At 43.2% G+C, this 27,843-nt stretch overlaps 1 pseudogene; it reads left to right on the top strand.

Moving 5' to 3' along the window:
- LOC131491156 (serine/threonine-protein phosphatase 2A catalytic subunit beta isoform-like) lies at positions 1-16,080 on the top strand (annotated as a pseudogene).
- Positions 16,081-27,843: the final 11,763 nt, after the last annotated feature.

Raw genomic sequence — 27,843 nt, 5'->3', positions numbered from 1 at the left:
ATGGCCAGTATTTCGCAGACTCAAAGGCAGCTGGGAGTGGAAGAGCTTTACATTGTTAAAGGGAAGGCTCCATATGCTCCTACTGAAAGTTATTGGCCTGGGAAGCTAACTACAAACAGGGCATCTTATGTTCGGGTTTTGGGGAACATACATGGCTTCTCTGGTTGGTTCCAAGTTGGAAATGGGAACCAACATAGGGAATTTGGTAGTCCTTGACCAAGTCTGACCATCCTGGGCCAATTGCTGCAAAGGTGGTTTGGCTTCCCAGGCTAATTGCTATAGAAGTTGTTGGTCAGAGTTCTGTTGTCCTAAGTACTTTGTCTATTTGTATATTTGACTGGAGTTCCCACTTCTACATCTTGTTTTTTAAGTTTATCTTGAGAGAGAGTGTGAGCAGGGGAGGGACAGAGAAGAGAGAGAATCCCAAGCAGACTCCACGCTGTCAGCTCGAGCCCAATGCCAGGCTCAGTCTCACAAACTGTCACTTCATGACCTGAGCCAGAATCAAGAGTTGGATGTTTGGGGCCCGGGGGCACCTAGATGACTCAGTTAAGTGTCTTGACTTTGGCTCAGGTCATGACCTCGTGGTTTGAGTTCAAGTCCCAAGTTGGGCTCTGCTGACAGCTCAGAGCCTGGAGCCTGCTTCAGATATTCTGTTTCCCTCTCTGCACCTCCCCCACTCATGCTCGTGCTCTTCACTTCACTCGCTCTCTTTCTCTAGCTCTCTGAAAGAAGTAAATAAATAAATACAGTTGGATGCTTAACCGACTAAGCTACCCAGGTAACCTCTCACTCAACTTTTCTAATTTTTCCCAACATAATGGATGTAAAATAGTATCCCATTGTTGAAGATCTGTATTTCTCTAATTACTGAACTTGAGAAGGTAGCTGTCCCTATATTTTTAGTCATTTAGATTTCACCCTCTATTGCTGATTCATAAGCTTTGCTCTTTTATCAATGATCGCCCCCCCCCCCTTTTTTGCCCTTAAGTAATCTCTACACCCAACATGGGGCTTGAACTCACAATCTCAAGATCAAGAGTCACATGCTCTCAGACTGAGCCAGCCAGGCACTCAAGGCTCTTTTGATTGTTGATTTACAAGACCCTCTTTGTATGTCTGGATAGTAACCTCATATTTTTGGAGGGTACAAATACATTCTCCCAGTTCATTACTCATTTGTTAATTTTGGCTGTTGTATCCTCTTTGAGTAGAAATCCTTACTATTTTATGTAATCAAACTAATAATTGTTTTTGCCGTCCGTTTCATGCTTTTAAAGTATTTTAAGAATTCCCTTCCCGGGGTGCCTGGGTGGCTCAGTTGGTTAAGCTTCTGACTCTTGGTTTTGGCTCAGGTCATGATCTCATATGAGTGAAGTCCTATGGTATTTGTCTCTCTGACTGCTTTAATTTAACATAATACAGTCTAACCAACTAAGCCACCCAGACACCCTAATTTATTTTTAATTGTGGTCACAATCACATAACATTAAATTTACCATCTTAAACATTTTTAGGTGTACAGTTTAGTGTTAAGTACATTCATGTTGTGCAACAGATTTCTAGAACTTTGTCTTGCAAAACTAAAACTATGTGTATATTCATTCCCTCTTCCCTTTCCCCCAGCAACAGCTTTCTACTTTGTTTTTATGATTTGACTACTTTCTTTTTTTATTTTTCTTTTTTATTTTATTTTTTAGAGACCAAGTGCAAGCGGGGGAGGGGCAGAGAGAGAGGGAGACAAAATCTGAAGCAGGCTCCAGGCTCTGAGCTGTCAGCACAGGGCCCAACGCGGGGCTCGAACTCACAAACTGTGAGACGATGACCTGAGCCGAAGTCAGCCACTTAACTGACTAAGCCACCAGGGCACTCCTGATTTTGACTACTTTAGATCTCTCATGAGTGACATCATCAGTATATGTCCTTTGATGACTGGCTTACTTAGTATAATATTCTCGAAATTCATCCATGTTGTAACATGTGATAGGATCTCATTTTTTTTTTTTTTTCAACGTTTATTTTATTTTTTGGGACAGAGAGAGACAGAGCATGAACGGGGGAGGGACAGAGAGAGAGGGAGACACAGAATCGGAAACAGGCTCCAGGCTCTGAGCCATCAGCCCAGAGCCTGACGCGGGGCTCGAACTCACAGACCGTGAGATCGTGACCTGGCTGAAGTCGGACGCTTAACCGACTGCGCCACCCAGGCGCCCCGGATCTCATTTTTTTTTTAAGGCTGTGTGACATTCCATTGTGTGTATATAACCACATTTCCTTTATCCATCTGTTCGTGGACATTTGGGTTGTTCATACCTCTTGGCTATTATGAATAATGCTGTAATGAACATGAGTGTGTATAAATATCTCTTAAGATTCTGCTTTGAGTTCTTACGGATAAATACCCAGAAGTGGACTTGCTGGATCGTATGGTAATTTTTAATTTTTTCAGGAGGTTTGGTATTGTGTTACATAGTGGCTGTACCATTTATGTTCCTAATTGCCTCCAGATTTTTAAAGAAGTGTGAACACCCTAGGGACTAAATCCCTACCCACATCCTGTCCTTGTCTCTGTAAGGTTAGCATATGAAGAGAGTTAGAAGGTACCAGTGGATCAACAAATTCTTTGCAACAAACCTTGAATGGTTTCCAGCCATTCTCAGAAACTAATTGCTCCCTGCAAATCTGCATAGTCTGGGAAGTCAAAGACTTAAAGGAGGTGATACCCATACTAAGCCTGAAGGTCCTAGAAGTTAGATGGGCAAAGACAAAAAGAAGGGCTTCCAGGTAGATAGAACAGCCTGGAAAACCCAGCACTGAAGAGGACTTGACTCCCGCAGAGAATTCCTATTGCTTCCTTGTGGCTCAAGCCTAAAGCTCTTCTAAAAAAAATCCACGTTTTTGACTTTGTTATTTCATTGTTAGTTTTTCTTTGGAAGTATGTGGTAATCTTCCCCAGGCAGACTGCACAGGCCAGGCTGTTAGAGACTGAGATGACCATCTCTTCTCACAAGGGAAGATATGAACTCAATACCAAGATTCCGAACATCTTTATGTTAAAACAGACATTCTCTGACTGTGTAGAGTTTATGGTCTTAGTGGGAAAGCCAGGCATTAAAGAAAGAATTGTGAGCTATATATAAGGGGAAGTGTACTGTGTTTTCTGGGAACCTTCAGAAAGGGGATTGAGAAGCCTTGGAAGGTTCATCATAGGAAATAGACTTAAGATGAGACGTGGAAGAAGTCAAGAAATAATAGATAACAGCCACAGCCAGTTTTGGAATTAGAGGGGAGAAGTTACAATTTCTTGGTAAATTTGCACAAGGTTAATAAGGAACGTAATGTTTTCCTTTTGCCAGTTTTTAGGGTCAGATCAGTGCATGCAGATCCCCCACTGAAGTCTGAAGAATAAATTGAAGCTGCTAAAAGTGAATAATTTGATATTTGTTGCCTTAGAGTTCTCTGAGCTGCACAGTGCAGCCTCCAAGCCAGACAGGGATGACAAATGTTCCTAAGCCTAAGGACAGTGCCTGGGAAGCAGAATCAGAAGGTGACAATTTAGAGGTCTTCAGATTCTGTGATAAGCTGAGGGTACCTGCATCTTGTGAAAGGGAAGGAAGGGGAACTTACCCATCATTTATCACTGAAACATCACAGCTGTTAGAACATTGGTTTTGGGTTGTTTGTTTGTTTTTATTTAAGTTTATTTATTTTGAGAGAGAACACGGGAGGGAGAGAGAGAGAATCCCAAGCAGACTCTGCACTGTCAGCTCAGAGCCTAATACAGGGCTTGACCTCATAAACTGAGATCATGATTTTGACTAAGCCAAGAAATGACTGAGCCAAATCAAGAATCAGATGCTCCAGGCGCCCTTAGAGCAATGATTTTTTAAAAAGTGATTTGTAGGGGCACCTGGGTGGCTCTGTCAGTTAAATGCCAGACTTCAGCTCAGGGCATGATCTCGCAGTTTGTGGGTTCAAGCCCCGCATCGGGCTCTGTGCTGACAGCTCGGAGCCTGGAGCCTGCTTTTGGATTCTGTGTCTCGCTCCCTCTCTGCCCCTCCCCTGTTTGTGCTCTGTGTCTCTCTCATACAAAAATAAAAAATGAACATTTTGTAAAAATTAAAAGGTGATTTGCATACCTTGTGCAATTTTAGAGTACAATCATTTTTATTTTCTGCTTGTGTCCCTTAAATGATATATTTTCATTAAAAGTCTTAGTAATCATCATTTTAGTTGCTGCATGATTCCTCAGACAAATATACCATCATTTGTTACATCTTTCTCCTGCCTGTGGACATTTTGGTTTTACTTCTGTAGTCAGCATAAGCATAAAATTGGAAGTTTTTAAGATTGGAACGTTTCCTTTTTTCAGCCCTATAGGACTCCTGCCGTAGGACTGTCTAGCAGGACTGGAATGAGTGGATCAAAGAGCATGGTCATTTTATGGCTTTTGCTAAATATTATCCATATTCCTTTCAAAAACCGTGTTCGCGGTTTCAGCTGTGTCAACTCCAAGGGCCAGCTCACCTCTGGCTGCCAACAAAGGATGTAATTGAAAACACATTACAATAGGAAAAAAGTAGTACCTATGTAACTTTCAAAATTCTAGTGAGAATACAAACCTGGTTGCATTATGTCACGGGGTATTATGATGAGGCTCCATACCTATTTAGCTACGTGTAGCTTGTGATTTTTTTAAGTGTACATCTTTAAGGACTTGTTCTCTCACATTTCCCTGCATTGCTGAAGAACTGGGCCTCTTTCTACCCACTAAATCTTTTATCTCCTCTGGTTTCATGTTTTTAACTTCTGTTGGTTTTAGCCTTTGTCTCATTTACATTAAATAGCCTTCATCGTATTTCCTTTAGGGTTTCTAAAATTTATTAAAAATTTTTGTTTTGGGGTGCCTAGGTGCCTCGGTTGAGGCCTACTCAGTTGGTTGACCTACTCTTGGTTTTGGTTCAGGTCGTGATCTCATGGTTCGTGGGATCGAGCCCCACGTTGGGCTCTGCACGGAGCTCTGTGCTGTCAGTCTGCTTGGGATTCTCTTCCTCTCTCTGCCTCTCACCCACTTGTGCATACGCACTCTCTCAAAATAAATAAACTTTAATTTTTTTGTTTCATTTCTTTTACCAATATTTACCTTTTTCTTATTAATGTAGTTTAATTCCCTTCTTTTACTCTCATTTTCTATTTCACTTTAGGGTTATATTTATGTCTCCTTGCTCTTCTGGGTTTCATTTTAGTTTGTGTTTAGAGCAGAGCTGGAGAAGACAGTTCTCTAGGGAAGAAGTGTGGAGAGGACCTAGTGTGTTTACAAACAAATTTTGAGGCCACCACTGCCCTTAAACTGCCCCTAATTCTAATCCCTGTGCAGTGGGGACCCTCCCTTCACCCCAACCCACAAATGGAGTCCAAGAAGCTAAGGGAGGAGCCTGCTCAGCCTTCCCCCTCCCCCTACCTTCTAGCCAAGCTCCCCGAATTTCCTGGCTAAACAGCTTGGAGCCCTATACTAGGGTTTTCCAGCACCTCTTACCTACCTAACCTAAAAACAGATAGCCGGTATGCATATGCTTGGGCCCTAAAGCTGGGCATGGACTGATGGAGTGTGGTTGTTTGGGGAGAGGTGGGGATGAGTCTGGATGTCCACCTGTATATAATAAGAACCCTCCAAACCCTCCAAAGAATGCACAGCAGGTAGGAGGAGGCATTTGGCAGTGGCCCAGAGGTGATTCTCCTGTCCCACGACCTGGTATGGAACTCGGACAGGCCTGAGAATTCTGAACTAGAACGTGGCATGCTATGTCCTTATGAAGGCATATTTGTAGTACTTTGCTAGGCTTATAATTTTTAAATATTCAGGTAGGATGTGTGGGCTAGAGGTGAGCCATTCTGATTTACTGAAACCTGGGAGCTTTTGAAGGGTTACGTTTAGGGGAATGTCCTGATCAAAACTATGCTCAGAGAATTTGGTGGTGAATTTTTTAAAAATGGAATTAAAGGAGAAGATCCTAGGATAAAGAAGGAGGTAGCTTAAACTTAGGGGGAAGAAGAAGACATCATTAAACAAGATACAAATTAAGTACAGAAAAATTATTTTTACCTTTAGTCAGAGGTAAAGAATAGAAACAAAGGTATAAGTTTTAAGATTAAGCAGACAAAATAGGGGCGCCTGGGTGGCTCAGTCAGTTGAGCGTCCGACTTCAGCTCAGGTCATGATTGCACAGCTCGCGAGTTCAAGCCCTGCAGACGGGCTCTGTGCTGACAGCTCAGAGCCTGGAGCCTGCTTCAGATTGTGTCTCCCTCTCTGCCCTTCCCCCACTAATGCTCTGTCTCTCTCTCAAAATAAACATTAAAAAAAAAAAAGGCAAAATGATGTATACCTTGAACTTCTACACAGTGTTATATGTCAATTATGTCTCAAAAATAATTGGGGGGGTCTCCTAGGTGGCTTAATCAGTTGAGCATCTGACTCTTGATTTTGGCTCAGGTTATGACCTCAGGGTTGTAGGATCAAGTCCTGCATCAGGCTCCATGCTGAGGATAGAGCCTACTTAAGATTCTCTCTCTCTCTCTCTCTCTCTCTCTCTCTCTCTCTCTCTCTCTCTCTCCTCCCTCCCTCCCTCCCTCCCTCCCTCTGCCCCTCTACCCCTCTACCCCACTCACACACTCTTTCTCTCCTTAAAAAGAAAATGATTAAAGAAAAGGACAGAGAGTTAAACCAACACAGAGTTAGAAGCAACAGAATGCATCCAGGTGGTGCACTATGGAGCATTCTTACCAACTGTGCAGGCTGGATTCTTCATACAGTCCTTTCTTTCAAGGTTTTCACTTTGAAGGCCAAGGCCAAACTTTGTATTTTAAGTTGATGATTTCCAGATTCAGGGAAGTTTTTTGAGGAGTCCTGCAGATTTGCTGCACCTGCCATCCCAAGGTAAAGGAGTATTTTGGTCCATGATGTCAAAGCCACATACTGTGTCAACTCAAGTAATTCAAAGGAAATACAAAAACCTTGGGACCTTGAACTGCTAAACAGATTTACTACTCCAGTGTTGCCCAGTCTTGATTAAGATACTGCATGACTTTTCCTTCTCTGTTTCTCTTCTTTATCACTTTTGGTTTTACACAGAATTCGTTTTTTAATCATCAAAGCTAAAGACATAGCAAAAAAAATAAAGACATTATCACTTGAAGCTTATCACTGTCTGCTGTTCACCACTTAATAATGATGACACCATAACTCTAGCAAAAAGTCCAAAGAATTATTCACCCTCCCAAGCACACCAGTGGAATTGTAATATACTGGACAGTTAGAAGAACAATGGCGGTAGATCATCTTATTTAAACTTTTGAGATAATATAACAATTCAGACGTGGAAAACCCTTGTGAAATTTTCTTTCTTGTTTGGTAACAAGATCATTAATCCTTACAGCATACTGTAAGGTTTAAAGAGTAGAGTAAGCAATAAGGTGCCTGGGTGGCTCAGTTGGTTGAGCTTCCGACTTCCGCTCAGGTCATGATCTCTTGGTTTGTGAATTTGAGACCCGCGTCGGGCTCTGTGCTGACAGCTCGGAGCCTGGAGCCTGCTAAGGATTCTGTGTCTCCCTCTCTCTCTGCCCCTTGCCTGCTCACGCTCTGTCTCCATCTCTCAAAAATAAACAAACATTAAATTAAAAAAAAAAAGCAAGAGTACTAGATAATACATTTGAAACATAAAAGACTACTGTAACCTTTACAGGCACAAAGTTGAAGTTTCAGGCAAGCCTAGATGATCTCCAGTTTTCATCAGAACTATAAATAGACCAACATCTAAATAAGCAGGTATCCCCAGGGGCCCCTGGCTGGCTCAGTCAGAAGAGCATGTGACTCTTGATCTCAGGGTCATAAGTTGGAGTCCCACAATGACTGTAGAGATTACTCAATAAACAGCACTCTTATCTACTCCAGAGAACCTGTTATACTTTGAACATTCATGTGGGTACTATAAAGATAGCGACCTGAATCACTTACCTGAAATTTCTTGCCTGCTTTCATGATTTTAGTCTTCTTTTTCAATAGGTGCATGATTTCCTGAAAAGTATGAATCTTCTGAGTACAGTTCATCTGGAAAAAACTGCCCTGTCCCATCTGCAGTTAATGAGATCAGCAGCCATCTTTTTTCTTCCATGCTAACATGCTCTCCAAACAAAATCTGGATTTGCAAATCAGAGAGGCAAAGTTATCGAGTCTCCCTATTGCATAGAACAGTGGGAGGGCTAACCAAAATGTCTTTAGCGGTAACATTTGTAATAGTCTGTCCTGGAGATAACTGTTGGCAGCCTACCGCCTCAGCTGTATATGGGGACACACTGTCCCCACTCAGGCCCTTAAACTGACAGATTGCACGAGGTCCCAGCAGCAGCACCATCCCTCCTTGAAGGCCAAATCCTCACAGGTTTGCCTGACTTCTAAAGAAAAAAAATTCTGTTACAAAAGTTTCTGTTATCTAATTACTTATACTGGGCTTTGTGCACATTAAACTCCTTGGGTTTACGGCTCTTCTACAAGTAGGAAATGGAGACAGACTTATATCTGAATTACAAAGCTGCAAAGCCAGTGAAATGAAAAACATTAATATAGCCATATCTACAAAGTTGTTCTTTTGGAATTTAATAGTTGTTCACAGCATGATTACCGTCGTCCTACCCACTCCAGAACAGACTCTCTAGAATTCTGCCTGTCTTTAGGAGACCTGATTCTCACATGGTATTTCTCTTCGAACCCACTGGGGAGCCTGCCTTCCCCCAGCATGCCAAGACAGAAGCAGCTCTCATACTGAGGCAGAAACCTAGAAGATGCTTATATTAGGCTTTTTTTTTTTTCTTATTGGCTCCAAATTATAACATGAAATTAAATTGTTCCTGAGAACATGTGGACCCCCTCCCCCCCCCCCGCCCCGATCCATTACTTGGAAAGTTATTAACTTTGCAAGCAAACTGTTAAAAAGTTAACATAGCAACAACTTGATGCAAGTAGTGAGTCTCAGGGCGCCTGGGTGGCTGAGTCAGTTGACCATCTGACTCTTGATTTCGGCTCAGGTCATAATCTCACAGTTTGTAGTTTTGAGCCCCTTGTTGGGCTTTGGGCTGACAGGGTGGAGCCTCCTCTCTGCTCCTCCCCTGCTCACATTTCTTTCTCTCTCTCTCTTTCAGAATAAAATAAACTTTAAGAAAAGACTCCAACAACAATAAAGAACAATTAAAGAAGTGAGGCTCAAAAGCAAGATCCTTGCTGTCTCACCCAGAGTAAGGAGGGTGTGGTCCTGCCCCTCCAGCACCACAGCCCCTCCCATCTCTGCTAAGGGGTTTAGGAACAGAAGAATCTGTGTTCCAAGCAGAGCCTAGGTGCACCAGGGGCAGAAAGCTTATGGGTCTTTAGGGGTTTTAATCATCATTGTCTGTTGATGCTTCCAGGGATTCTGGATTTGAGCATTGTCATCTGGCAGTAGGTCTCTCCAGGTGAAGATAAGACTCTCCTGGGAGGAAAGATATATGTTAAACTCTGCCATTCAAGAGTTTATATTCCAATTAGGAAATTTTTAATTTAAAAAACTGTATGTGCTCAAAAGACAGTGAAAACAAGTTTAAAAATTAAATCAAGGTAGGGGCGCCTGGGTTGCTCAGTCAGTTGAGTGTCCGACTTCAGCTCAGATCATGATCTTGCGGTTTGTGAGTTCGTTGGATTCTGTGCTAACAGCTCAGAGCCTGGAACCTGCTTCGGATTCTGTGTCTCCTCCTCTCTCTGCCCCTCCCCCGCTCATGCTCTGTTTCTCTGTCTCTGAATAATAAAAAAGGTTAAAAAAATTAAATCGAGGCAACAAAGATTTTAAAGAGATTGTCACTGGTTTCTGTCTTATCTCATTACACTTCCCCATCCAGCCTCTCTGGACTGGCAGCTCTAAGAACGCATTGCCCTCTTCCTTTGCCTTGTCCATAGGCTGCTCCCAGGAACTTCAAAGCCCTCCTCCCCATTGTCACCTGGAAATTCCTTCCACTTAGCAGTTAGTATCACCTCCTCCAGGAAGCTCTCTTCAGCCCCAGCCTGGAGACAGGTAATTGAAAGACCACATTGGCGAAACCTGGAAGACTGATGGTCCCTTGTAGACAGCAGGGTGCTTGGCTGGAGCTTTTATTTTTTCTTCTAAAGTAACTTTTACCCCCAACGTGGGGCCAGAACTCACAACCCCCACAGATCAAGGGTCACATTCTCTACTGACTGACCCAGCTATGTGCCCCTTGGCTGTAGCCTTTTTTTTTTTTTTAATTATTTTTATTTTTTTAATGTTTATTCTTGAGAGAGAGGGAGACACAGAATCTGAAGCAGCCTCCAGGCTCTGAGCTGTCAGCACAGATCCCAACATGGGCCTGAACGCACAAACTACAAGATCATGACCTGAGCCGAAGTCAGATGCTACACCAACTGAGCCACCATCCAGGCACCCCGGCTGTAGCTTTTTAAATGCTGACTTAGGTAAGGATTGGTCCCAAGGTGGCACACGGCTGAGATAGCAGGTAATAGTCCATTGGCTCACCAAAAGCCTGCCCGCCAAGAGGGGTCTAATAAGCTATTTGTTTCCTAGACAAGCCCTTAAAAAACAGTGGGTCCTGAAAATGAAGTGTCCACACTCTCACCTACACTCCCCACCTGGTTTCTTTATATTCCACATGAAAAAATTTTAAGTGTCTTAAAAGGTGTTTGGGGAAGTGCTTACTTTTCTTGGGCAGTGACTTGTCCCTGCCCCCATGTGATCATCTTCTCCCGAGGCTTCCCTGTGTCGCTGCCTTTCTCTCCTTCCTAGACTTGAGTCCATCTCATGGAGCCAGGTGTAGAAACAAAAATCAGATTGGCTTCAAGTAGTCACTGCAGCCTGTTGTTCCCTTTGTGTGCCAGAGGAGGCAGTCACAGAGAACAGATTCTGGCAGAGCAGGTGAGGCTGGAAACCTTAATGGGTTGAGTCATGCTGGTAAGAGAATCACCCACGTCCTATTTATGGTTAATTCTGCTATTCTTTCTTCCTTCAAATATCTGAAGTGTATTTATTTTAACATCTCTTTTAGATTTTTCTAGTAGCTTTACTTTAGGAGGGAGTTCTCCCACTTAAGTATGTGAATTGTACTTAATGGCATTGGAGTTCTTCACATATATCCTACTTGTTCTAGAACTTTGTCATTACATGACTTTGTGGAGGTCTCCATTTGGGGCAACTCCATTTGGTTGCCTCTGCTCAGGTTCTTTTTTTTAAGTTTATTTATTTTGAGAGAAAGAGAGCACGAGCAAGGGAGGGGAAGATGGAGAGAGAGGATCCCAAGCAGGCTCCATGCTATTAGCAAGGAGCCTGATGTAGGGCTCATCATAACCTGAGCTGAAATCAAGAGTTAGGCACCCAACCAACTGAGCTACCCAGGTGCCACTTTGTTAATTTTTAAAATAATCTCTTTGCTCACTTTTATTTTTCTAGTAGGCTTAAGCTGGTGTTTTGTTTTTGTTTTTGTTTTTTGATGTGCAATCGTATGCTTTGTAAATAATGACAATTTTGCAACCTCCTTTCTATTAATTACACATTTTAATTCAGTCCTTTTCTATTGGCAGGAGCTTCTAGAATAATATTCAACAACACTGTTAGTATTAGGCCCTCTGTTGAATCTGACTTGACCAGAAATGTTTCTAGTGTTTTAGCATTTTAAACACATCCTGGCTTTGGTTTTGAGAAATACTTTCACTAAGATAAAGGAATACCTTTCATTTTCTTTTCTTTTTTTTGGAAAGATTTTGTTTATTATTTAGGAGAGAGACGGGGGGAGGGGGAGAGAGAGAGAGAGAGAGAATGAGTCTCAAGTAGTCTCCACGTTCAGTGCAGAGCCTGACACAGGACTCTATCCCACAACCTGGGGATCTCAATCTTAGCTGAAATCGAGAGTCAGACACTCGGCCACCCAGGCACCCCTTAAAGATTTTACTTTTTTTATAATAATTTTTTTAATGTTATTTTATTTTTGACAGAGACAGAGCATGAGCGGGGGAGGGGCAGAGAGAGAGGGAGACACAGAATCCAAAGCAGGCTCCAGGCTCTGAGCTGTCAGCACAGAGCCTGACACAGGGCTCCAACTCATAGACCACGAGATCATGACCTGAGCCAAAGTTGGACGCTCAACCGACTGAGCCATCCAGGCTCTCCTAAAGATTTTATTTTTAAGTAATCTCTACAGCCAATGTGGGGCTGGAACTCACAACCCCGAGATCGAGAGTCACATGCTCTGCTGACACAGCCAGCCAGGCACCTCTATTTTCATTTTATTAAGAGGCTTATAAGGAGGAATAGGTGTACAAATCTTAATGAATGCATTTTTTTTAAATTTTTTTTAACGTTTATTTATTTTTGAGAAGAGACAGAGCATGAACAGGGGAGGGGCAGAGAGAGAGGGAAACACAGAATCTGAAATGGGCTCCAGGCTCTGAGCTGTCAGCACAGAGCCCGACGCAGGGCTCGAACTCACGGACTGAGATCATGACCTGAGCCGAAGTCAGACGCTTAACTGACTGAGCCACCCAGGCACCCCAATGAATGCATTTTTGATAGTAAAGTCTCTGACTTACTTAAGATTAATTTATATTACTAAATTTCTTAATATGAGACCATCCTTGATTCCTTGATTCCTGAAATGAACTTTACTTGGTCTTGGTGTGTTACTTAATGTACGGCTGGCTTGATTTGATATATACAATTTATATGTGGTTTGTGTGTATATATTCTTAAACTTTTTCAACTTTACAAGTAAAATTGTCTGCAGTTTTGTCTTTATTAGGTTCTCAGATCAGTCATTTGTCAGTTTTGTAAAATGAGTTAAGGTATTTCCTTTACGTCTCTATGCTCTTGAATAGTTTAAACAGCATCAAAAAATCTGTTCATTCAGTATTTGAAAGGTTCACATGTGAAATGATCTGGGGCTGATTGGAGGAGAATTGTGTTTATTTCTACGTGTTATTGTTTAAGGTTTCCATGTGTTTCCAACCCAGTTTTGGGAATATGTAGTTTCATGAAAGATCATCAATTTCGTTCAGACTTTCAAATGTATTAAGTATAGTGGTATATAATGTCTCCTACTTATCTGTATTTTCGCTAACAAGTTTCCCTTTATCCTAATTTTGTGTTTTTGTGTTCTTTTCCCTGTTTCTTCTGTAAAGCTAGCTAGCACACCCGTATGTTCAGCGATTCAGCTTTTTGATTTATAAACTCATTTTTTGTTTTTGTAATCATTGATTTCTGATTTTAATTTTACTGCTATCCTTATTTTACTTTCTTTGGGTTTATTTTATTGTTTTTCTGTCTTCTTGGAATAGGTGACTCTTCATGTATTTTTTTCTGTTATCAGCAGTTATTGTATAATGGGATTTTCCTCCGAGGTAGTGATACGTGCCATGTATTGACCTCCAGGATATCACACCCACTGGAGGTGGCCTTTTGGGATTTACTTACTTCAGTGTGTTTTGCTACTTCAAACCTAAAGGACTAAATGAGAACCCTGGGTGAGATCTGAACGTGCAGAAATTGGGCACGAAAAGATTTCTTGGGTAATAGCAGACAAGACATTGTAAGCAAGTTCTCAGAGGCCAGAAAAGCATAGAGGTGGTGTCGAGCTAGAGGGTATGTCAAGCAGGGTAGTGATGGCTGTTTGGAAGCCAGACCAAACCGGATCTTGAATCCAGGGCTAGAGTTTAGAGAAATTCTGTAGGCAGTGGGGAGCCCTTGTTTAGAGTTGCATGCCCTGAGATCAGAAGGAATTCAGGCAGGTGCCTGGACCAGGGTGTTGGACACAGTCAATAGTATAGGGTGTCAGGCACTCCAGCATAGTCGTTAGCCAAAGCCAGGTGGGTCAGGAGAAGATGTTAGGAGTGGAAATGATTTGGATGAAAGTAACATTGGAGTCCTGAGTATTCTGAGGAGAAAGGGGAAAAGCGTTGAAGATGAAACTTTTTTTTTTTTTTTAAGTTTTTAATTTTAATTCCAGTGTGGTTGACAGTGTTATATTAGTTTCAGGTGTGCACTATAGTGACTTGACAATTCTATACATTAGCCAGTGCTCATCTCCACAAGTGCCCTCCTTAATCCCCTTCACCTATTTGACCCATCCCCATCCCCTCCGCCCTCCCTCCTGGTAACCATCAGTTTATTCTCCAGGGTTAAGAGTGTCTTTCTTAGCTTGTGTCTCTCTTATCCTTCCTTTCTTCATTTGTTTTATTTCTTAAATTCCACAGATGAGTAAACTCATATGGCATTTGTCTTTCTCTCACTGACTTTGCTTAGCATTTTACTCTCTAGCTCCATCCAAGTTATTGCAGATAGCAAGATTTCATTCTTTTTTATGGCTCAGTAATATTCTATTATATATATATTCACCACATCTTTATCCATTCATCAATTGATGGGCACTTGGGCTGCTTTCATAATTTGACTATTGTAGATAATGCCACAGTAAACATAGGGGTGCGTGTATCCCTTTGAATTAGTGTTCTTGTATTTCTTCAGTAAATGCCCAGTAGTGCAATTACTGGATCAACTATTTTTAATGTTTTGAGGAGCCTCCATGCTGTTTCCTACAGTGGCTGCACCAGTTTGCATTCCCACCAAGAGTGCAGGAGGGTTCCTTTTTCTCTGCATCCTCACCGATACTTATTTCTTGTGTTGTTGATTTTAGTCATTCTGATAGGTGTGAGGTGATATCTCATCATAGTTTTGACTTGCATTTCCCTGATGATGAGTGATGTTGAGCATCTTTTCATGTTTGTGTTGGTCAGAGAATGAAGCCTTTAAAAAGGACTTAAAAAAAGAGGAGCCTATGGGTAGAGGCTGGTGGGGGTGGGGGTGAGGGGGCGGTGGGAAGACACCTGGTGGTCAGTGAAAGACCTGGGCCAAAGTCATCCTGACCTCCCCACACCCTTCACTCACTCCCTCCCAGGAGGTGGACACAGAAGCAGCAGAGCAGGTCTGGGTGGGCTAGCACCCCTCCCCTCAGCTGGCCTTGGGTGGGGTAAATGCTCTGAGACTCCTTCCTCACCACCACCCCCCCACCTCCTCAGGAGCTGGTGGCAGCGATGGGGCACTCAGGGTTGGGGGGCGGGTAGGGGGAAGGAAACAGGGGGGAAGGGGTTCAGGCAGCCATGGACAGCTAGTTATTCACCAAAGAGCTGCATGTGTGTAAACAGCTTAACAGAACCAAGTACAGATGCTGTGCAAAAAGGCTAAGGAAATTTTAACAAAAGAACAAAATGTGCAAGAGGTTTGTTGTTCTGTTACCGTGTCAGAGATGTGCATGGTCAATTTCTTGAGCTTACTGAACTCTTCAGAACTGGTGGAAAATCACCAGGTACAAACTGTCTGTTCATGGGCGACTGTGTAGACAGAGGCTATTATTCAGTGGAGACTGTGACTCTCCTTGTGGCCTTAAAGGCATATTACTCAGAACACATTACAATATTGAGAGGAAACCACGAAAGCTGCGAAATTACCCAAGTATATGGCTTTTGTAATGAATGTCTGTGAAGGTTTAGAAATGCCAATGTTTGGAAATATGTTACAGATCTATCTGATTATCTTCTACTTACAACTTTAGGAGATGGACAGATATTCTGCCTCCACAGTAGCCTCTCTCCATCCCTAGATGTGCTGGGTCATATAAGAGACTTGGATCCTTTACAGGAAGTTCCACATGAGGGCCCAATGTGTGATGTGTAGTGGTCAGATCCAGATGATTGTGGTGGGTGGGGTATTTCACCATGTGGTGCTGGCTACACATGTGGATAAGACTTTTCTGAAACATTTAACCATGGGAATGGCCTCACACTGGCTTCTCGAGCTCACCAGCTTGTAATGGAGGGATACAATTGGTGTCATGATTAGAATGTGGTTACCATTTTTAGTGCACCCAGTTACTGTTATCATTGTGGGAACCAGGCTGCTCTCATGGAATTAGATGACACTTTAAAATACTCCTTCCTTGGGTGCCTGAGTGGCTCATTTGGTTGAGCATCTGACTTCCACTCAGGTCATGACCTCACGATCTCTGCTGTCAGCCCAGAGCCTGCTTCTGATCCTCTGTTCCCCTCTCTCTCTGCCCCTCCCCCATTGATGTGCGTGCTCTCTCTGTCTCTCAAAAATAAACATTTCAAAAAATAAAACAAAATAGGGGTGCCTGGGTGGCTCAGTCAGTTAAGCGTCCGACTTCAGCTCAGGTCACGATCTCACAGTCCGTGAGTTCAAGCCCCGCGTCGGGCTCTGGGCTGATGGCTCAGAGTCTGGAGCCTGCTTCTGATTCTGTGTCTCCCTCTCTCTCTGCCCCTCCCCTGTTCATGCTCTGTCTCTCTCTGTCTCAAAAATAAAAAAAATAAACGTTAAAAAAAAATAAAAAATGAAACAAAATATAAAAGATAAAATATTCCTTCCTTCAGTTTGACCCAGCACCTCATGGTGGTGCAACATGACCCAGCCTCATGTTGCACCCCAGACTACTGCCTGTAAATTCCTCCTGGGGAAAACCTGCCTTTGTATGTGGAAGTATACCTGGCTTTTTAAATATGTATATATATTTAAAAACGAACAAAGCAACAGTAGTATCTATGTGCTTCCTAGACAGATTGGGATCAGTCTAGGTATTAAACCATATCATGGATCAAAATGTGCCATACTAATGATGAGCATTTAGCAGGATTTGAGACTGAAATTTAGTACAACGCTGTGTTCTAGTTTGGTCAGTCTTACCGGTTTGCCTGCTGTAGTTGTGGTAACCATTTTCCTCTGGATTATTCAAGCACAAAAGGTAAATAACTCCTTCATCTCCTTTTGCATTTATTTGCAAATTTTAGCTGTTGTGTTTAACTGGCATGGGTTGATAGAGTTGGAGTTTTATTTTTAAGAAAAATTCACAAGCTAACTTCCCCTTAATCCATTACCTTTTATTTTATTGAAATGTATAGTTAAATTAACTGAAGAAAAAAACCTCTTGGGAATATGTTGTCATAACATTTTAATATGTTTCCCTTCGTTTAAACTAAATTATAGTTTTATTTTGATCTGCATATTTCTGTATATTTGTCATGACCGTCCTTGCATCCTATTTGGTGTACTGAGCAAATAAACTTTCCATTTTAAACAAAAACAAAGCAAAAAGAGAAGCCTGAGTTGGAGGTCTGAAGGAGGAGAACCAGAGAGATCAGAGTCCTAAAAGCAGGTGACAGAGCTACAATGAGTGAAGGAAGGAAAGAAGGCTTCCCTTATTCCCAATTCTACATTTTTTTTTTTTTAAAAGTAAACTCTATGCCCATCGTGGGGCTTGAACTCATGACCCAAAGATCAAGAGTCCCATGCTCTACTGACTGAGCCAGCCAGCGCCCCAAATATTTATTTTTTTTAAGTAACCCCTCATTCTCAATTCTAAATGAGTAAATATGTATCACAGAGCAGCACTTGATGGGATGTAGGTTCCAGAAAGAATGGGCTTTTCACTCCTTCAGATCTTTTTATTTTATTCACAATTAACAAATGAGATGAGAGGATTGTTGATGTGGCTGAAGCTGGGGGGAGGTCAGCTCCCACCTCACCTGCTGGGTAGCACACATCCAGGAGAAATTGCCGACCTTGCTGACCGGTACCTTCATTTGGATAATATCAAAGAGAGGGCAGCTCGATTAAAAACAAACAAACAGGGAATGCTTCCCTCATTTCAGAGAGAAAGTTTGCTATAGATTTCCTATAAACCAAGTTCTTTCCTAGGGTATTGAAAATACTATTCTATTGATAAAGATTGTGTATATGCTAAGCTTTTCCATGAAATGCTGTGTAAAAACTGCTGTACGGGCCCTCAGTAAATGTTAGTCATCCCCTACCTCCCATTCCCAATAAGCTTCTAGGCATATCAGCCCTGGTGTTTCATCCCAGGGAACTATGTTCTTCCTGTTTGGAAATTAGGTTAGGTCTCCTTGTCTGGGCCAGATGCGTCTGTGTCTCTCCAGCAGAGGCTGTGTGCTGCATTACTTGACCTTTCTACCACACATCAGTACTCGCCCCTGCGGGGCTTGCTCATTTTGCCTGATGTCTGCAATAGCATAATCACTTCGGAAGCTTCAGGGCAGGCCTCCTGCTTCCAGACTGCACACAGACCAGGAGGGGCATGGAAAAGGTCACCAGTGCAGTCATATGTGACTTGCCCATTGGCAAATGCTCACACAAACCATGGTAGGCTCTGGGTGAGAAGATTTTAAGCAGTTATTCCAGCCTAATGATGGAGTCAAGCATCAGAGGGAGACGGAAGGTGGAAGAGAAAGACCAAATGGCTTCCAATGGGACCAGTGACTAAAAATCAATCGTATTATGAGGGATGAGAGTTTCCTGTTGCAGGATTATTTTATAGCATCTTGATGAGAAACTGATAGGTGTCTGGGTACATCAGCTCTGAACCTCCCCGGCTCTCTTCTCCCTCAGTTGGGCCACCTGACTCCTGAGAGTTGAAACCTTCTACACCCACACAGCCACTGTCTGCATTAATATGATGTTCCCATTCCACTGTCTTCATCAATATACATTAACTATTTCAGGAAACTGGCCCAGAAGATAAAAGTTGAAATAACTTATTCCTCAAAGTTTTTTTTTTTTTTTAATTTTTTTTTTCCAACGTTTTTTATTTATTTTTGGGACAGAGAGAGACAGAGCATGAACGGGGGAGGGGCAGAGAGAGAGGGAGACACAGAATCGGAAACAGGCTCCAGGCTCCGAGCCATCAGCCCAGAGCCCGACGCGGGGCTCGAACTCACGGACCGCGAGATCGTGACCTGAGCTGAAGTCGGACGCCCAACCGACTGCGCCACCCAGGCGCCCCTTATTCCTCAAAGTTTTAAAAAAAACCTATTTTTTAAAGTTTATTTACTTATTTATTGTGAGAGAGCATGAATGGGAGAAGGGGCAGAGAGAGAGAGAGAGAGATGAGAGAGAGAATCCCAAGTGGGCTTCTTGCTGTCCACAGAACCCAAAGCATTGCTCGATCTCATGAACCATGAGATCATGACCTGAGCTGAAATCAAGAATTGAATGTTCAACTGACTGAGCCATCCAGGTGCCCCCCCAAAAAATATTTAAATGATCATTAAATTGTTCAATCAAATGACAATTTTAATTCCCAAGATGTTTTGAGCCCCTTACTTTAAAAATGCTCTCCTTGCTATGGACACCAATCTTAAATCGTCATATTGTGTTCCTAATCAAATGCTTTATTAAAAGAACTGTTGGGGGTGCTTCGGTGGCTCAGTTGGTTAAGAGTCCAGCTCTTGATTTTGGCTCAGGTCATGATCTCACAGTGTGTGGTGACCTCGAGGAGCCTGCTTGGGATTCTTTCTCTCTGCTCCTCCCCCACTCGCATGTGTGCCCTCTCAAAATAAATAAATAAACTTTTAAAAACAAACCAAAACCAAAAAAACCCTGCTGAATTGCCTTAACCCAGACTCCAAAACCTCATAGACTTCCCACTTGGCTCTCCCCTCTCTAGGATGCTGCTAAGATGAAGTCTTACTGAGAAAAGGAATTCAGCCTTGTCGTATCAACATGTAGCTCTGGTGGTCCTTTGAAGAAGGCAGCATGTAACAATCTCATCTGTCATCCCAACCTCTCCCCAAGTTCTGGAACTGATTCTGAGTTTGGACAAAGGGGATTTGGGTTAGAGCGTTTCTGGTCCAGTAGGACAAAGGCCTTGGTCTTATGTTCACCGTGCATAGTCTTAGGTGATCCAGCATGGGCCTCCATATTAATTCAATTTATTATTGTCTACTCTGTCAGGTCAGAAGCTACACAATGGGAATTAAAAGGTGAAGAAATATGAAGTCTCCCTACTTGCCCTCAGTCCACAGCTTAGTATGAAAGAGAGACGTAAACAGATAAAATGCAATGTGCTATGTGCAATGACATTATGTAGAATAGTACTTCTTAAACAATTTGTGGTTAGGAATCATTCCCCTCCACCTCATCAACAGGTAAAACAGAAAAAAATGAACCATAGTTTAAAGAAAGCCCTTGCTAAAATGTGCTAAGAGACTGGCCTGACTTGGGAAAAGCCACTTCTTGTTGTCATCCTCTGTATAAGGGTGGCCTCTGGAAGTAGGGCTCCCACTGAGCCCTTATGAGACGATATATGTGAAACCCTTTCGACTTGAGTAAAAGGGGTGTTTTCCCCTTTCTAGAACATGAAAATAGAATTAAATAATATGTGCAGCAGCTGAATCAAATTTTGACATCTACACACGAGTTCGTCTTTTCTAAGATCAAACCATTTCCTGAGCAGACACTGCCCCCTTTTTCAGCCAGGAGAGTGGATCCTACTAAAGATTTGGAAGAACCAAGGACCAGAAGATCAGTTAACTGAAAAATGGACAGGTCCTCACGATATGCTAACTAGCCCTACTTCAAAACTTGCAGGCATCAAGCCACGGATTCATCACACCTGCATTAGGAAGGCACCTCCAGACAGCGACTTTTGTCAGGACTCACAACGTGTAAGTGGGTGAGAACCCCCATGGAAGATTGCTGTCCATCTCAGAAGGAACTCAAGAAACAAAGGTCTCCTACCCTGTCAAAGTCTTCCATCCCAACATCCCTACGTCATCTCTGATCAGCAGGAAGTAGTTTACAGAAGACATGACCGTCATCCCTTCTCCTTCCGTTGAAATGGAATGGTGACTTGACATGGGGATTCAAAGGAGGACCCAGTCATTGCCCTGACTGACTCCATTTGCCTTTAACCTGTTCCTCTTAATCGCTTATTTTTTCCCTCCTGCTTATCTATTAACTTCAGCAAGGGACCCAGCAGGCAAAACATCCTGTAATGGGCACCAAAACTAACCCCCCAAGCAATAATGACTGTTCTGATGCCACCATACCCCCCATAATTCACCCCATGACAGTGATCAACCCGACCTTTGCTGTTTAGCTGCATATACCCACCAATCTTTGTTCCATATATTCCCTACATAAACTTAGAAGTATTCTCAGCATCTTGAAGACAGTTCTTGGGGTGTTAGTCCACTGTCTTCCTGGTGTTGGTCTTACTGGAATAAACGTTCTTATTTGACCAGCACTTGTCTCTCTAGATTTTGTCAGCTGAGAGTGGACAAACCTTTGGGGCCTCCAGAGCCAGGGGCTCTCATGCCTTGGTCACTAGTAACAATGTAATAAGTTAAATGTTTCTCTGAGTTCTGTGAGCCCTTCTAGCAAATTAATTGAGCCCAAGGAGGGGGTCACTGGAACCTCTAATCTATAGCCAGTGTGTAGGAAGCCCAGGTGACAGCCTGGGTTTGTGGCTGGTGTTCACACCAGGTGTGAAGGGGCAGTCTTGGAGGATGGAGCCTTTAATCTATGGAATCTGATGCTATCTCCAGGGGCGTAGTGTTAGAGTTGAGCTGAATGGTAGGACACCCAGCTGGTGCCAAAGAATTGCCTGGATGTGGGGAAACCACCCCCCTACACACATGAGAACTGATGTTCAGAACCTCAGCCCCCAGCCCCCCCCCCACCCCCCTCAGGGCCAGGCCTGCTCTTCTGAGCCACTAAAGGGTGGAAGACAGACCAGCGTGATCCCACTCCATAGGCAGGCAGAATGGAGACCAGAATCTGAGCTTTACCCCAGTCCTGCTCTGGATCTGCTGGGATTGTGGAGGAGGGCATCTAGTTTCTTCCTGTAGTTTTCCCTTCTGGAGAAGAATGGAAATTTCGTTACTTCTAAGGCAAGAGAGGATTAGAGAATGTCTCCCCTACCTCCAGTGAACAATGGGACGGTTCTGTTTGTTTCAGAGCAAAGGCCTCAGAGCTGTTACCTGGTCTTCACTGAGCATGGGAGCAGGGTGGGGTATGGGAGGGGGAAGTGAGGCTGGAGGAAGGCAGGTGCAACCCCCCTTAGACACTGGCTGGGCTCCCTCTGGTCCAGACCCATCTCTCTCCAGGATGGGGATGAGAGTAAAGGAATGGATTTGGAACAGTAAGGAATTACCTACGAAAGGGCAGTTTAGTCAGTGTGGGGTTCAGTCTATCTGCGTCCTGGGCAGAAGGCTGCTTTCTTCCCCAGGAATGCTGAATACATGGGAATCCTCACCCCTGAGCTGTTCTGATCCCCAGCTCTCTGCCTATTGGTCTACTCTGTCCTGGGGACACCCAGTAGGACCTGCAAGTCAGGGACTGACTAAATGCTGGCTCCCTGCAACAGCTTTGTTTCCTCAGCCGTGTCTACCCCCTGCTGCTGGGCACCCCTTCCTAGCCTGGGTCACTGGCAAGGAAGCCAGAAGCGCTCCGGAAATATGGCAGGCAATGGTGTATGATCACTGAGCCAGAATTCCTTGGCCTGAAATCCCAGATCTCGTATTTACTAGCTGTGTGGTCTTGGAAGAGTTATATAACCTCTCTGTGCTTTGGTTTCTTCATATGTACAACAGGAATAATATCAATACCTACACAGGATTATTGTGAAGAATAGATGATTTCATATAACACCTTTAAGACTGATGCCTGGGTAGTTCTAAGTAATTAGTGAAGGCAAGCTGCCATTTTTATGAGGCTAGGTCTAGGGGGAAAGGTTGAAGTGGCCAGGGGAAGGGGGAAGTGCTCTACTGTGTATTGAGTTCTGCCACAAGGGCCAAGCACTATGTGGATACTTCAATTAACCACTTACAAGAACAGGGGAAACTATTATCCCCAGTTTATAGAATAAGAGGCTGAGTGACCAAATAGTCCAGCTGGAATTCAACACCTGTGATAGCTGATTCCAGACACCATGCTACAGAGGCCAGAGAGGAGACTGGGCATAGGAAACAAATAGGGTAACTATGGCATTGAAGTGTGGGTATCTGTTGGGGTCTTCAGGAGGGAGCAGGGATTGCCCTGGGGAAGCCAAGAAGTCTGTTTACTTCAGTCTTTCTGGCTGAAGAGTCAGTCACTTTTGTTCCTCAATCCATAGGGCTGCACCTGGCCACTAGTAGCTTCTGAGATCTGCAGGTGTTAACTGAGACAACCAGGAGACTGTATCTCCTAAATCCCAGCTCCAGAATTCCTGGGAGAGGGCCTAATTGGCCCACGTAGTGGCCAGTGTCCATCCTTCAATGGCCAAGAGGCCAGGTTTTCTTGTAGGAACTCGGCAGCTCCTGCCATGGTCATGTGGATGCCAGAGGGGAAGGGACACCTAGCAGGCAGTCCGTAGGCATGTACCTGATAGACTTACCCTTTTCTTTGTTCTCCTTTTCTCAGCCCATAGTTCCTGGTATCTCATACTTACAGTCTATATTGACCTCTGTGCATGTGGATTTTCTCTCCTTGTGCCTCATTCCACCTCATGGCCTCTCTCTTTTTACTTCCCAGCCATAACCCACTGTTGTTGCATGAAACTCTGCTGTTCCATGTTTCTTTATTCAAATTTCTCAGAACATTCCCTAGTCCTGCCCATATTTCCATGCCGGACCAGTTCATGGGCACTGTCTTGCTTAAGGACTGGCTACCTTATGATACAGAGCCTGTGTTCAGGAGTCTCCCAGGGTGACACAAGACCTCCCCTTCTGCCAGGCCTTGTGGGCTGGGTGATGTCACTGTGGACATGGAGCTGGGGCCTGTACCATGAAGACATATCCATTGTATCTAGCCATTGAAAGGAGGCTCCAAGAGCCTTGCCAAGCTTTTCCCTCCTGAAATCCACTACCCACAGCATTAGACCCTTGAGCCTGTCATGAAGTGCTGAGTGCATTTGTCCAGTTCCTACTGCAACAGAGATCCAAATGTACAATGGCTTTAACAAGTAAAAGGATTATTTTGTGCTCACATATAAATGGGGAATAGATAATCCAGAGCAGATCTGATGGCTTTACAGTGTTGGAGGGTCTAAGCTCTTTCTGACTTGCCACCCTGTGAACCCTAGGGTATTGGCCTTATCTTTATGGATCAAGATGAATTACCAGCACAGTCCTGCCAGTGGGAAGGGGGAAATGTATTTCCCTTCCCTTTAAATGCAGGAGCCAGAGTGTGCACACATCACTTTACTTACATCTCATTAGCCAGAACTTAGTTACATGACCACATCAAGCTGCAAGGAGGCTGGGAGATGGAGTATTCTGGGTGATGATGTGTCCAGATAAAAATTGAGGATTCTTTTACTAAGGAGGAAGGGAAGAGTAGATACTGGGGACAATGGAACCACCATTTTCCTGTCACTCATTTTTGACCCCTCTCCACCATTCAGTTTGTCAGAACATCCTGACACATCCCACTCCTGATGCCTTTCTCATAGGGCCCTATTCTTTATCCCCACTGATGTCATCACAGGCCAGGCTTTTAGAGCTTTATACCTAGCATCTCCCAAGAACCTTCTAACTGATCTTGCTTCCAGTCTCTCTCCAGCTTCCCCCTGTGATCATTCTCAAGTGCAAATCACACCCAGCTCCCCACTGCTTATAGCAGTGAAATTTTATTTTATTTTATTTTACTTTATTTTATTTTATTTTTATTTATTTATTTATTGTTATTATTGCTTATAGCAGTGAGATTTTAACTGCCAATTTTTGAATCCTGGGACTTACATGCAAATTTTGCACATATGTGCATTTTTCTGAAGGGAGCTTCAGATTCTCAAAGGAGTTTGTGATTCCCTCTCAAGCTGCAGGCTCAAGTTGAAATTCCTAATGTCAAACATACAAGTGGGATGTGTCTACGGACCTTCTTCTATCTTCTCTCTGGGCACTCCCATAGTGTAACCCAAACTGAAGTCATTCTGGAATTCCTTCCATCGCCTAGACAGGCCATGCTCTTTCCTATGCCACATCTTTATGGCTGCTGTTCTATCTAAAATGCCCAAACTCCTACACATCCTTATGGCTTAGCAGAAAAGCCCCCTCTTCTGTGAGACTTCCTTAACTCCTTCTGGCACAGTCAGCCTCCACAGCACTGTTCTGACATCCGCTACGCATCCTTTTGCACAGTCATCAACCTATGTCTGTTTCCTCCACCAAACCGTTAACTCTGGAGCCTAGGACCTAGAGTAGGTAGACCACAGATGTTCATTGAATAATTGTCACTCATGCCCAAAAACTGAAGTGCTTTTCTAAAATGTAAATCTGAGTGTCACTTCCTGCTTTCCTAGTGCCTCCAAGTTCAAATTTGTTACAGTGGCCTTTTCTCTGGCCTCATCTTGCAATTCTTTCTTTTTTCTACTCCATGAACCCTGAAGTTCTTTTAATCCTCCAAATCAGGGTTCTTTCTTACCTTGAGGTTTTATGCATGCTTCTTCCTCTGCTCCTCTGCATGGCTCTACCTTCCCATACTTCAGATAGCTTAAATACTCCAGGAAGCCTTCTTGGGCCCCCTCCCCACCCTCAGATGAGGCTGAGGGTCCCACCTATGTGTCCCCATAGCACCTTGTACTTTCCCAGTTGTAACATGCATCATGCTGTGTCAGAATGACTGGTTTGTCTTTCTTTCCTGCGAAACTAAATTCTGTATCTAACTTGCCCAGTATGTCCCCAGCCCCAAACACAGTGCTTGGGTCAGGGGAGGTACCTGATAAATCTGTGTTAAAGGAGGGTTAGAAAAATGAATTTCTTAGCTGTCAATCTGTTTTTTAGTAGCTCTCCACTGCCTTTTGAACAAAGCCCCTTTAGCTCTTTATCATTTGTCCTCATGTATTGTCAGTCTCCTCTCTTCCGAACCCACCCTTTGATCTCAGCATCTCACTCAAGCTCCACATGAAAGTCCTGTTGAACTGCTTGAAGGTCCCCACATGCCTGCAGTCCCATCTTTCAGCCTCAGCAGTGCTGATCTGTGCCTGGTGCACTCTGGGCTCTCCTCACTTCTCACTTCTCACTTCTCTTCCTTTTTTGGCAAACATCCACTTATTAATTATTTTTTTTAATGTTTATTTTTTAGACAGAGATACAGAGAGACAGAGTGCGAGTGAGGGAGGGTCAGAGAGAGAGGGAGACACAGAATCCAAAGCAGGCTTTACATTCTGAGCTGTCAGCAGAGTCCAACCCGGGGCTTGAACCCATGAACCGTGAGATCATGACCTGAGCTGAAGTTGGATGCTTACCTGACTGAGCCACCCAGATGCCCCCCATTAATCTTGAATCCATTTAATCTTTCAGTTCAGATACCTCTTCCTTCAGGAAGCCTTCCTTGAATTCCTAAGAGCAGTTCTTAAGACTTGTAGTATTCTGGGCTTTCTTCCTTCTTACCATTCTGTTTTCCTAAGTAGATGGTTAAGTGGAAACCTGAACTACAGTATCTCGAATGTGAACCCACTGCCTGCACACAGTGGGCACTCCTGAAATATTTGTAGAATAAACTATATTTCCTGGTCTTATTTCTTACTGTTGGTGCATGTGTCCTGTCTTCCAAAAGCAGGTTGGAAGCTCCATGAAGTCAGTGAGGGAAGCTAAGGTGTCTAGGGGCCTCTCTCCAGGCCTGAGCTTAATTTCTGTCCCCAGTAAGGCTGATATATGTTGCTTGGAGGCTGTGCTGTCAGACATTTGACCAATCTGTTAATCAGTGGAGACTTGGCTTAATGTTTTTGGAAACCTGGGTTTGGGATCACGGTGACCTTAGATACCTTTTTTCTAGACGTGACTAAAGCCAGTGCCAATGCATATATCTTTTTGAATTAATGTTTTTGTTTTCTTTGGTCAAATGTGCAGTAGCGGAATTACTGGATTATATAGTATTTCCTTTTTAATTTTTTGAGAAATCTCCATATTATTTTCCATAATGGCCGCACCAGTTTATATTCCTACCAACAGAGCCTGAGGGTTCCCTTTTCTCTACATCCTTGTCAACACTTGTCTTTTTGTTACTAGCCATTCTGACTGGTGTAATAACTCATTGTGGCTTCGACTTGCATTTCCCTGATGATGAATGCTGTTGAGGAGGGATGGGCAAAACAGACGAAGGGGACTAAGTGGTACAAACTTATAGTTATACAATAAATAAGTCACGGAGATGGAAAGTACAGCATAGGGAATGTAGTCAGTAATATTGTAATAATGTCATATGGTGACTACACTGTGGTCAACACTGAGTAACGTATAGAATTAACATGTTGGGAGCGCCTAGGTGGCTCAGTCGATTAAGCATCTGACTTGATTTTGGCTCTGATCATGAGCTCATGATTGTGAGATCGAGACCCGCTTTGGGCTCTGCACTGGGCACAAAGCCTGCTTAAGATTCTCTTTCTCCCTCTTCCTCTGTCCCTTCCCAGCTCATGCTCTCTCTCTCTCAAAAATAAAAACAAAAAAATAAGAATAAACAAAATTAAGTAAAAAACTGTATACCTAAAACCAATATAACATTTTATGTCTATTGTACTTCAATAACAAAAGAATAATAAAGCTAAATGACTAAAATACATAAATAAAAGCCAGCACCAGGAACAGTGTCAGGTACCTGGCTGGTTTCAATAGATGTTTGTTGAATGAGTTCTGGAACTGAGAGACAATGACAGGGAGGCAGGCTGTGCTTGTTCAATCTCACCATGTTCTGGGCTCAGACATTCCAATAGAATGGAATAGTTATAAGGAGTGAGATCATGTGTTCACATTCCAAACTCAAGATGAGGAGAAACACACTAAAAATCTGAGAAAGGATGGACAAAGCTTTTTGGATAGTGATTCAATGGCTTCAAACCCTTCTCTGGTATATAAGCTGTGCTTAATAGCTGGACTCAAATGAGATTATTAAAAGGTAACGTGACCCAAATGAAATTTGCCACCCTAACGTGAGATACGGAAATAGACTCTAACTTGGCAAC

This window comes from Neofelis nebulosa, chromosome 2 (genome assembly GCF_028018385.1).
Source record: "Neofelis nebulosa isolate mNeoNeb1 chromosome 2, mNeoNeb1.pri, whole genome shotgun sequence".
Classification (NCBI taxonomy): Eukaryota; Metazoa; Chordata; class Mammalia; order Carnivora; family Felidae; genus Neofelis; species Neofelis nebulosa.
This window is presented reverse-complemented; position numbering and strand designations above follow the sequence as displayed.